This window comes from Carassius auratus, unplaced genomic scaffold (assembly GCF_003368295.1).
Source record: "Carassius auratus strain Wakin unplaced genomic scaffold, ASM336829v1 scaf_tig00044937, whole genome shotgun sequence".
NCBI classification, from domain to species: Eukaryota; Metazoa; Chordata; class Actinopteri; order Cypriniformes; family Cyprinidae; genus Carassius; species Carassius auratus.
In genome coordinates, this window is record NW_020526864.1 from 87,547 (window position 1) to 100,000 (window position 12,454).

The following is a 12,454-nucleotide window of genomic DNA, read 5'->3' on the forward strand; positions in this document are numbered from 1 at the left end:
AAACACAGAACATATAAAACATTAAAGAAGCAAGAAACTAGGGCTGGGTGATAAGGCCTAAAAATGATATCGATATCGATATCGATAGTAATCACGATAAATTTAAAATCTTTATTAAGTTTAAAGCTAGATTCTTACTCCAAAGTTAAAGGTGTTGAAACCAGACTGTTAATTTTTTCTAAACAAAATAAATATCTTACTAGAAAAATTAATTTCTTAGTTTATGCATGTTCCAATGAGTTCAAGTCAAGAAAAGGGTTTGTGTTAGCTGATAATACTAATGATAATATTATTATTTTTGTCTTTAAGCAATGCACATTTGGTAGTAGTAGTAGAAATGTTTTTTTCATTATCAAAAACTTTTAGCAACCTAATTTTTATCTGGTAAAAATGCAATTAATCTTTTTCTTTTTAATTGGTCTTCCATAGTATAATACATTTAAATTATGAGTTTAAAACACACATAGCACCTCAATAGTATAGTAAACATTTAACTAAGTAACTTTGGTTTTTAGGTATTTTTAAAAAAACAGTAATCTAAAGACATTCAGTATAAATGCTATAGCGTAATCACAAAAAATACTTTTAATTATATTCCATTACTTTTTTAATAATATAATAGAATTTGACATGAATAGTGCATATATATATATATATATATATATATATATATATATATATATATATATATATATATATATATATATATATATATATATATATAATATTAATAGAAATGTATAATAACAAAATTCGTCATAAATATTGAAATATAAATAAACTGGCTTAAATTATAGATAACTAAATAAATAAACTGAAAACATTAAAGTAAAAATATTAATTAAATACTATAACAATACATTAAAGCTGATGTCAGGAACTAATCTTGTAATGCAGACTTTTAAACCATTTAATTCTGTATATGTGCGCTAATAAAAAGCAGCTCAAATGCGGTTTGGACTTCATTTGCAGCATAACCAGGGAAATTTATATTCACTATAAAAATGTTCATGACTTTTCCACAATTTATTAGTTTTCCTGGCCTGCGAATCAGAGGTTTAAAACTCCCCGTTATTTCCAGCTTCTTCATGAACGTGGGAATCTTGAGAAACCCAAACCTGGACCAGCTCTGCATGCTTCCTCGAAATAAAAAACACCACTTTTACTGAATCATGAACTCTGGACTGCACAGAACTAGTCTGAACAGACTGAGCCCGGTCGAACTGTTTGATATAGTTATTCTGAAAGAAAGAATGAGTCAGTATCTGAAGGAATAAAGACTAAGGAGCTCTTCTTACCCTCCTCGTCCACGGCGAACTTCTGTGCGTTGGCGTTGACGGCCTTGACGCGGTCGGCCTGTATGCCGATGTCTGCCTCCACCAGAGCGTGCTTCTGCAGCAGATCCTCTACTCCCAACAGATGCTTCCCGTAATCCTGAGACAGCAGCAGCATCTGCAGAGGACAGGAGACCAGATCAGGACATCCAACGTACATCTGATTAGGGATGTTGCGGTGACGGATTTTTTCCACCGGTTAATCGACGTGTAAAAAAAAACAGTAATCCCGGTGTCACCGGGGTTGCGTGTCGGGGATTTCGGGTGGCCGAAAATGCGGTCGTGCAGACGTAAACACGTCTCAATTTACTTTAACTTTAATTAGCGGCAATTCAGTAGCATTTGTTTGAATTAATCATGGGTTAATTTATTTTATTCTTCATAAAAATACACAAAACAATAAGACACTCGCTTGTATTACACACATCTTTATTGCAAAATGAATAATAACTTAACACACCATGCAAGAACTAAACAAAAGCACTTACGAAACACCTTTAAAGTGCATTTATTAACAAAACGAACCACTGCAAACATCGTGCAAGTATCAAACACGAAATTATACAAAAAAATTCAATATTCGTTAAATAAAGTGCCTGCCTTTTTCAGCAAAAAAAAAAAAAAAAAAAAAAACACCGCACAACCATCGAAAATGAAACGAACGAACATCAAAAACTTCGTTAAATAAAGCCTACCCGAATAATCACTGGACACTTAAGTGCAAAAAAAAACTGCACCACTTATCGAATGCTGTGTTTGTGTGTCAGGCTTTTGTGGTCGATTTTTTGCCGCTGGACCCATCTTGGCCGCTTCATTTTTGTGGTGTGCTTGAAGATGTGCGTGTAAATTCGAAGTTTTACCTCCGGATGCTGCCACTTTCATCAGGCAAAGTTTACATGTTGCCTCGTTAACGTTTTCAGGTACCCTGTTGGCATTTGGTTTAAATCCAAAATATTTCCAAATAGATGCTTTTGCATTTCGCTTTGAAACCAGATCTTCCACCATCCTTTGCCAGTTAACTCCCCTCACTCTCTTCAAATGATAAACGAAATCGGACACCTGCTGCTTTACAGCGACGCTCGTTCCGCATACGCTAAATTACGAAGGCACGTAGTCACTAACCTAATTAAGTGCTTTATTGCTATAGGCTAAAACTTCAACACGATGGGGACGGTGCCGGTGGTCAAGTGCTATGATCGTTAGGTGGGTTAAACACCGTGTATCACCGGTAACACCGACTATCGCAACAAGCCTACAGCTGATGCATTCGTCTCGTCTGATACTGAAGCTTGGCACTGTGAGCCCCAAATTCTGGCGGCTCTAATGATGCATCGATTGTCATGTTCTTCAAGTCCCTGTATATCTCTGTCATCAATGGATATCAATGTTCCATCAAAAGAAGAAACTTTAATTTTTTGTAAAGCTGCTTTGCAAGGATTTGCATCGTGAAAAGCCCTACACAAGTAAACTTGAATTGAAGCATTAAATAATATGTTTTTAATAGGTCAGAGGTGCATTTAAAAAAAAAACAGGCAAATTTAAGTTTGTTGGGCTCAGTGTTATTGAGATACTCATTCGTTTTCAGAATTAATTTGGTTTTGATTTTTTCGGTTCAGATTTTTTTAAATTTGTAGTTAATTTTTCTTAGTTTTGTTGTCTATATAGCTTTCGCTCATTTTCAGTTCAGGTTTAGTTATTTGAGTATGTCAGGATAAAGTAAATAAAATAAATAAATGTTGTCTTGGCAATTAGCAAAAATAAATACGTTTTAAGATTTATTTTTTTATTTCATCAATTCATTAAAATTTATTTTTCCTCTAGTAACGAAAATAGTTTTATGGTTTTACTTTCAGTTAATTATAATAACCCTGAGGATTCAACGTCAGGATGTGTATTTATTGTTAACTAATTGTCAAACTGAAGCTAAAACTATTAAAAAAGGGGTTCGTTCATTAAAATAAGCCTGAAATATAACACTGAAAAAAAAAATTTGAAGCATGAAATTAAAGCGTATTAAACCGAAATAGGAAAATTGAATATTTACAAGAAATATATATATATATATATATATATATATATATATATATATATATATTATATATATATATATATATATATATATATATATATATATATATATTATTTTTCTTTTTTTGCACAACCTAATTTAAAAATGAAAAAGATATATATCGAGGGAGAATAATTAATTAGTTTTACAATTATGATTATTATTATTGCAAAAACAGAAGTGCATCTATAAGACCCACAAACATATAGAGCATCTTCAATCTAAGTAAATATTAGAGTTAAAAAAAAACTTTAGCTGAACAATTTTTACCTGCTTCTATTGCTAGAATAAATTTTTAAATCTCTGTGATTACTCTGCATCACTGCTTTTAACCCTTCCAGCTCCCTCTCCTTCCTCCACCCTCGTCTTCCTCGCTCACCTTCATCTCGTCCATCCAGTCCATGATGTAGAGCATCTCCTGGAAGACGCGCTGCAGGCCGAGGTTCATCTCCAGCCGCTGTCTGCGGGCCTTGAGCAGCTCCAGCAGATACTCCCACAGACGCAGAACGTTGTCTTTACGCGCCGTGATGCGCTTGATGTCGTGATAGTTCTCCGTCTCCAGCTCTCTGGCCACGGCCACCACCGCCTGCACGCGCTCCTCGTACGCCGCTATGTCCGTCTCGATGGCTTCGTGCTTTTTGGTTGCGGCCTCGACCGCCTGGAGGTCGAATCCAAAATTGTCCTGCAGAAAAAAATGATAAAGTTTAGAAAATAAACATTGGAAAGAAATTATTTTTACTTGTTTGAACCTTCTAGGACATTTTTTTTGTTTGTTTTTTTTGTTTTTGTTAATTCATTCAAATTTTTGAGATTTTCAGATATGGAATGTAAAAAAAAAAATATATATATATATATAAAATAACTAATAATAAATAAAACAATATAAATAATATATATATTTTTTTAATATATTATAAATATCTTTCGTAACAGTTCATAAATATTGTTCAGTTATTGTTTATATGTATGTTTGGTGGAACTAGAGATTTTTTTCTGGCAAAATTATGAACAGTGCTCAATTAGAGATTTATATATAATATATTTTCATATAATAATAGTAATGATAATAATAATAGATAGATAGATAGATAAACTAATATATCAATAACATAACTGTATGAATAATAGCAATCATTTATTATAAATATGAAAATCAAAAATACAAGCTAAATAAATATTACAATGATGGTTTAAAAGATAAATAAATATTTAGTCGCAAAATTATGAAAAATATTAGTTTAAAGGCTGTTTTCATAAAAAAGAAGATTATAAATACAAATGTAAATACTATTCATTCAAAATAAGTAAGAACAATATTTAAGATATGAATAAACAATTTTTTTTATATATATTGTAAGGGAACTGCGAAGGCATAAATTATAAAATGTGCGTTTTGTGTCATTTGAATGTTGACCACCAGAGGTCAGAAAATAGGATTAAATCCTGGAAGAGCTGTTTCCCACAATGCAGTGGTGTGAGATGAACCTGTGAGACGAGGCGCTGGTTCTCGCTCAGCCAGGTCTCTCTCATGGCAGCCTTGCGGTCGAAGCGTCTGGCGAGCTGCTCCAGCTTCTCCTGTCGAATCAGCTCGGTCCTCAGCGCCAGCTCACGCTCGTGCTCGGCCTTCTCCAGACGCTCCCACGCCTGCGACAACAACACAGCTCCAGCTTCACATCCAACACATTACACCGACACACCTCGCAATCACACCACAGCTAACAAATACACTTAGAATAATTCATAACAACATATCATGGATCATGGATATCATGGGTGTCATCATGGATAGCACATTATCTTTTAAAGCTCAGATTAATAATATCACACGGATTGCATACTTCCATTTGCGCAATATTAATCGTCTACGTCCATTTCTTTCAAATAATAATACTGCAGTTCTCATTCACGCACTAGTCACCTCACGTATAGACTACTGCAATGCTCTTCTCACAGGTATTCCCCCCAAATTGCTACATAAACTTCAATTGGTTCAGAATTCTGCAGCTCGTGTTCTCTCTAGAACACCTTATACTGATCACATTTCTCCGGTTCTCCAGCAATTGCACTGGCTTCCAGTAAAATATAGAGTTGAATTCAAAATCTTGCTACTCACTTATAAAGCACTTCATAATCTTGCACCACAATACCTTACTCAACTTCTCCAGGTTTATACTCCTTCACGTGCACTTAGATCTTCATCTTCAATTTCTCTTGTGGTACCTCGGATTCGACTTACTACTATGGGTGCCAGATCTTTTAGTCATGTTGCCCCCCGCCTATGGAACTCCCTTCCCCTCGATGTTCGCAATAGCGATTGCTTGTTGACTTTTACAAAGCGTCTTAAGACATATCTTTTATACAGGCTTTTTATAATTTTTTTTATTAAGACTAAATCCACTTTATATGTATATGCTGTTTGTTTCTTGTTTGTTTTGTCTTATGCAGTGACCTGTATATTGCTTATTATTGCATTATTATTTTTATTATTATATCAATACAATTAAGAAAGGAAATAAACAGTTATTTATATATGTTATAAATAAATTCTATGCATTTAGTGCCGTCAAACGATTAATTGCGATTGATTAAATAAAACAAATTTTTCATGCAATTTTATGTGTGTGCTGTTTATATTAAGTATGTATAAATAAAAACACATATATACATATTTGGAATATATCACATTTTTTTTAAATATATACATACACGTGTGCGTGTGTGTGTATTAAATATAAACACACACACATATTTATATTACATATTTAAATAATATATAAAAATATTTTTATTTTGCATCTAATTGCAAAAAATACTGTGATTGCACCATATTTTTAACCTCACAAATACACCAAAATAAGGGAAAATCCAAGGTAATAATATTTATTTTTATGTAGATAAATGAATAATCCTAGCCAGTTCAAACACAATTTGCAGCTTAAAAATAAAATTACAATAAACAATAATAATAAAATACTTTTTTGTAAATAAACTAGTACTATTCAATGATTAATCACATCCAAAATTAAAGTTTTTGTTTACATAATATATGATGTATTAACAATATTATGTAGTTATAAACACACACACATACAGTTTATATTTAGAAAATATTAATATGTATATACATTTATATATTTATATTATTATATTTTATGTTATAGATGAATATATTTAATATATAAACAGCATATTTTTCTTTAATGTGTACATGCATGTGTTTGAATTTATATATTAATTTATATATGAATTTATAAATATGTACATGCATGTGTTTGAATTTATATATACACATAATAAATATACACCGTACACACTCATATAAAATGTAAACAAAAACCTTTATTTTGAAATTGATTGTGACACTAAAACAACCGTATGAATAGATAAAGTAAATGTCTAAATATAAAATAGTGTAATTATTAAACACACTGGTGTTGTATCGTAGTGTTACCCTTGCAATATGCATCAAAGGAAGATCATTTATTCATAAGCGACACTGAAAACCCCACGTGCAGCTCCTAAATGCAAATGAGGTCGTTCTCACCTTGTTGATGTCTGAGATGAGTTTGCCCTCTCGAGGCATGTACACTTTCTGGTTGTTGGCCCTCATCTTGCTCTGGATGGTGAACAGAAGCACTTCCAGGTTGCCTTTCTCAGTGAATCTGTGGCGAAAGAGTTGAAAGTGAAATCCAGGCGTGTTATAATGTGTTGTGTTTCCGGCGGACACTCACTTGGGTGGTTTCTCTACGGTCCTGTAAGTGTTGAAGGCCTGGAGCTGCTGCTGGACTCCGACCAGAGAGTTTGCAAACTTGCGGTTGTTGAGGATGATGATGGTCTGCTCAATCCACTCCAGCAGATCAGACGCCAGAGATTCATATTTCTCGATCATCTTCTCGGTCTCGATGGCGTTGTCCAGCACCTAGTGAAGACCAACAGATCTAATTTCCCAAAGGAGATACAAGCTGCATGGCAGCTAAACAGCAGGTAAAGATCAAGCTTTAGGTCATTTACTGACATTTTACCACATCTTTAGTTGAATGCACACAAGAATTACTACATAATGAGGCATACCGTGTAGCTATAACTTGTTCAAAATATGCAACAAAGACTAAACCTATTACAGTTCAGAAAGTAAACAGATGAAAGAGATGATTTCATGTTTTAAAATCAACTTATCAATAATTAATTAAATAATGTATTTATTTTAATAGCAACATTTCAATGAAAAAGTACAATTTCATAAATTTAATTATTCCTATTAAAATAAACAAACATTGTGCATAAGACTGAAATCATTAACAGATTTAATATTCTAAGATTTGCATGTATAGTATGTACATATTAAGATGAGAATTCCGTTTCTAATAATTTTTTTATTTATTCGTTTAAATTTAAAATTTATTTAAACTAAATATTTAAACTTAATTTACAAAAATATTTAATAAAACTTACAAAACTGATAAACAATGAATAAATAAAATGCATAAGACTGAAATAAACTTGCTTTGTGAGATATTTATTAATAAACAAATGTAAGACAAAAGACCAGTTGAAATTATGTAATTACATTTTAAATAAGAATTATTGAGGTATTTATTTCTTATTTATTAATTAAATGTTTTATTTCATAATGATTTATGTTATTTTTAGGGATACACAATATATCGGCCACCATATCGGTTTCAGCCGATATATATTTATTTTAATGTTATCGTTATCGAACCGATAAGAAAAGATTCTTTACACGCAAGTAATGCTGTCTAGGGACTTGTTTGCATTATTTTTAATATTTGTGAGGCTGCTTTATGTTTGATTATGTTGGAGTGTTTAATGGCTTTAAATGGTGAGATTTTAAAAAATTATATACAAATTTGGATTTAGATTTATCGGCCAAAATATCGGTTATCGGCTTTCATATATAAAGTATTATCGGTATCTGTATCGCCAAAATTATCATATTGGCGCATCCCTATCCTTATTTTAATAGCATTATTCAACTTAACTGATAAATAAATAGCATGCATTAATGCTCTTTCATAGAAAACATAATTTTCTAGTCTTTTGCAGACTCTTTGCAGACCTTTCCGATGCGTTTGCCCTCCACCTTCAGTGCCTTCATCTTGGAGAAATAATGGTAGTATGTGACGACATAAGTGATGACAGATTTCTCATCGGGATGGTCAACGCTGATATCTGCAACAAAAGACAGTGTGTTATCATCTATCTTGAGGAGTTACAGTGATGCAGACGCAGTGAGAGCTCTTACCTTCGGGGTCCAGGAGTTTGGTGAGCCCCAGATGTTGCTCTGCCAGGTTGAAGGCGTTCTGCAGGTTGTAGTGAGCGTTGGACTTCTTCAGTTTGTCGAAATCAATCAGGTCTGGCCTGGACACATTGCAAACATTGAGAATGAAGCATATTGAGTCTTACAGGAAACTAATCTTGGACTGAAATCAGTACCTGTGTTTGTGAATGAGGGCGTTGAAAGCCATGCCGTCACGCCAGCTGGTGGTGAAGTTGTGGATGTTGACGTTGGGATAGCTGTGAAACACAAAGCAGAGCTGTCAGATATCAAGGACTCGGACACGTTTGTGTCTTTATTCTGGACGTCCACTCACCCTGCGGTCTTCATCTGGCACCACAGGAGCAGCGCGTCCTTGGCCGAGCGTTTCTCTTTATTGTCTTCGGTCTCTACGCTGATGTCTTGGATCTGTAAACATAATGGACTTTTTGTGCATTGCTTTGACTATGGCGTGATGGACATTTAATGATATGTGATGTTATTAGGGCGGAGGTTTTCATACAGTAACAATAATAACAGGATTTAGATTTTTTGTTTATTAAAAATCTATTTAAAAGTTAGAATTAAATAAATACATAAATGTAAATAAATCATACATCCAATAGTAGAGTACTATAGCAAGTAGGAACAAAGTATAGAAACAAAATATGTTTGAAATAAAAAAACTATAACTATACTATACTGTACTATAGTAAGTATAAAAATTGTACAATGTAAAGTAATATAAACTGAAAATTTAGCAATTTTTTTTTTATAAAAGTTAAAAAATCCAAAAATGTTTAAAAAAAAATTTGGATTTTTATTATTTAAATAAATATATATATATATATATATATATATATATATATATATATATATATATATATATATATATATATATATATAAAACAATAAATCTAACGGTACAGTACTATAGTAAGTAAAGAAAGCAAAGTAAAAAGAATAAAATACTTTTAAGTAAACATACATACAGCACTTTCACTTTTTACTTTCAGTACAGCATTATACAAAGTAGGAAAATAAGCATTATATTGTAAACAAATATAAACCAAATATCTTCTGTTTTCTATTTACCAATTAATGCGATTCAAATTCATTTGTCCCTCACATGCTGATGATCACATCTGAGGGGTCTATGGTATCCAGAAGATGCTTTACCTGGAAGCGGAGGATGATGGTCCAGATGAGTCCGAGCGTGAGGCGGTGGTTTCCGTCCACGATATCATGTGACCCCATGTTCTCCAGATGCACGCGCTGCTCCTTGAGGAACTGCAGGGCCTTGTCCACGTTCTCCAGACAGTGGATTCGCATGCGGCCCTTCGTCGGCTTGGGCTGCGCACAGATCAGAACATGTGTGTGAATGATACTGCTTTATAACATGCATGCATGCTCAATTCCTAATGCATTCTTATCTGAGCACGGTAAGGGTTAATATTGATATCCATTGCATGCAGAAACCAGTAACTGGAGCCGTCAGACTCAGCACAGCACGACCTGCAGACAGGTTCAGCGGCTATTTTTCTTTCTGACACATTTGGGGAAGGAAAGAAGGTCTCACAGGAAAAGCTGTGTGTCAAATGATACGATATATTCAACGCCTCAGGAGGGAACGTGCTATTTTTTACATTAAGGCCGAGTGAAGAAGACCAGAGTCACCACAGTTCTTCAGAACTCTTTAAAATAACTTTGCACGTAGGGATATGCATGAACTTTCCTGGAGCTCTTATGTTTTTAGGTCACGTAGAGATGGGTAATGAGTAAGCGGGTTGTAAAACAGCGTTGTGCTTCGGGTGATGTTTCTGAGGAGACTCTGAACTGAGGAGTGGCTGCTCTGCACGTCTGGAGAAAGCTGCATGTAGTATATACAGTAGCTTACATGCTATGTTGTATGTAGTTTGTGACCCTGGAGCACAAAACCAGTCGTTGAGATTTAAACATCATCTGAAAGCTGAATAAATCATCTCTCCATTGATGTATGGTTTGTTAGGAGGACAATACTGTTTTGAAAATCTGGAATCTGAGGGATGCACAAAAATCTAAATATTGAGAAAATCATCTTTAAAGTTGTTCAAATGCATATAACTAAGTTTTGACATATTTACAGTAGAAAATGTACAAAATATCTCTATGGAACGTGATCTTTACTTAATATCCTAATGATTTTTGGCATAAAAGAAAATTAATTAATAAGTTTGACCATTACAATGTATTTTTGGCTATTGGTACAAATATACCCCAGAGACTTAAGACTGTTTTTGTGCTCCAGAGTCATATTTAAATAATATCTAGAAAGCTTGAGTAAAGAAATATTTTGTAGTAACTGTAGTAATAAGAAGTTTAAGAAGAAATAGAAGAAATAATACAACAATAAATAAATACAAATGTATATTATGTGTTTTAAAAAAAATTTAAATGAACAAATATGTTAATATAAATAATAGAAAATTGTATTTAAATAATATATATTTATTGCCACTGTTATCTGATAATACATTATTTTATACATAAGTTTTCACTATATTTTTTGATTTCTAAAGGGAGTTTTTCTAAATTCTGGAGAAAGCTGCTGTGTGATATAATGGATGAGCTTGAGAGCAGGGGTCGAGCGGCCCACATCTCTGGAGGATTGGCTATCCCATCATGCTTAGAGAGACGGCTCAATCAGCAGCTGATCCTCAGCGGACGAGCTTGAGGTGAAGGGACAGCATTTCACTAATGAGCTGCAGGACAACGGGGCAGAACGAGAGGTGCACATCCATCCTCCCTCTGAGAGCGGGTGAGAGGACCACACACACACACACACACACACACACACACACTGCAGAGACTGCGGTGCAAGGCATGACTTCAGCAGTTTTCTATTGGGCGGATGCATCAGAAAAGCCTTTCTGTAAAAGCAAGAGTGACTGTCTGATTAACCAATCACACGATCAGATCACAGATGAAAGCTCAGAGCCACGGGCATCTATCTAAAAATATTTCTTATCAAAAACTATTATTTTTGATCATTTATATATATATATATATATATATATATATATATATATATATATATATATATATATATATATATATATATATGACAACATTATTTATTAAAATTATGTATATTATAATATATATAAATGATTTTTATTAAACATTTTGCACTATGCATATTTACAAAACTCCCGAACTGATTCAAATGATTCGCGATCCCGAACTGACTCAAATGATTCGAACCCGCTACGAACTCCCGAAAAGACTCAAATGATTCGCGAAGCCACTCCGAACTCTCGAACTGATTCAAATGATTCGCGATCCCGAACTGACTCAAATGATTCGCGAACCCGCTTTGAACTACCGAAGTGATTCAAATGATTTGCGATCTCCAAACTGACTCAAATGATTCGCGATCCCGCTACGAACTCCCGACCTGATTCAAATGATTCGCGATCCCGAACTGACTCAAATGATTCGAACCCGCTACGAACTCCCGAAAAGACTCAAATGATTCGCGATCCCGAACTGACTCAAATGATCCGCGATCCCGCTACGAACTCCCGAACTGATTCAAATGATTCGCGATCCCGAACTGACTCAAATGATTCGAACCCGCTACGAACTCCCGAAAAGACTCAAATGATTCGCGATCCCGAACTGACTCAAATGATCCGCGATCCCGCTACGAACTCCCGAACTGATTCAAATGATTCGCGATCCCGAACTGACTCAAATGATTCGAACCCGCTACGAACTCCCGAAAAGACTCAA

At 33.9% G+C, this 12,454-nt stretch overlaps 1 pseudogene; it reads right to left on the reverse strand.

Annotated features, from left to right (window-relative positions):
* LOC113087629 (spectrin beta chain, non-erythrocytic 1-like) overlaps positions 1-12,454 on the reverse strand; it is a 44,471-nt pseudogene that overhangs the window by 29,438 nt on the left and 2,579 nt on the right.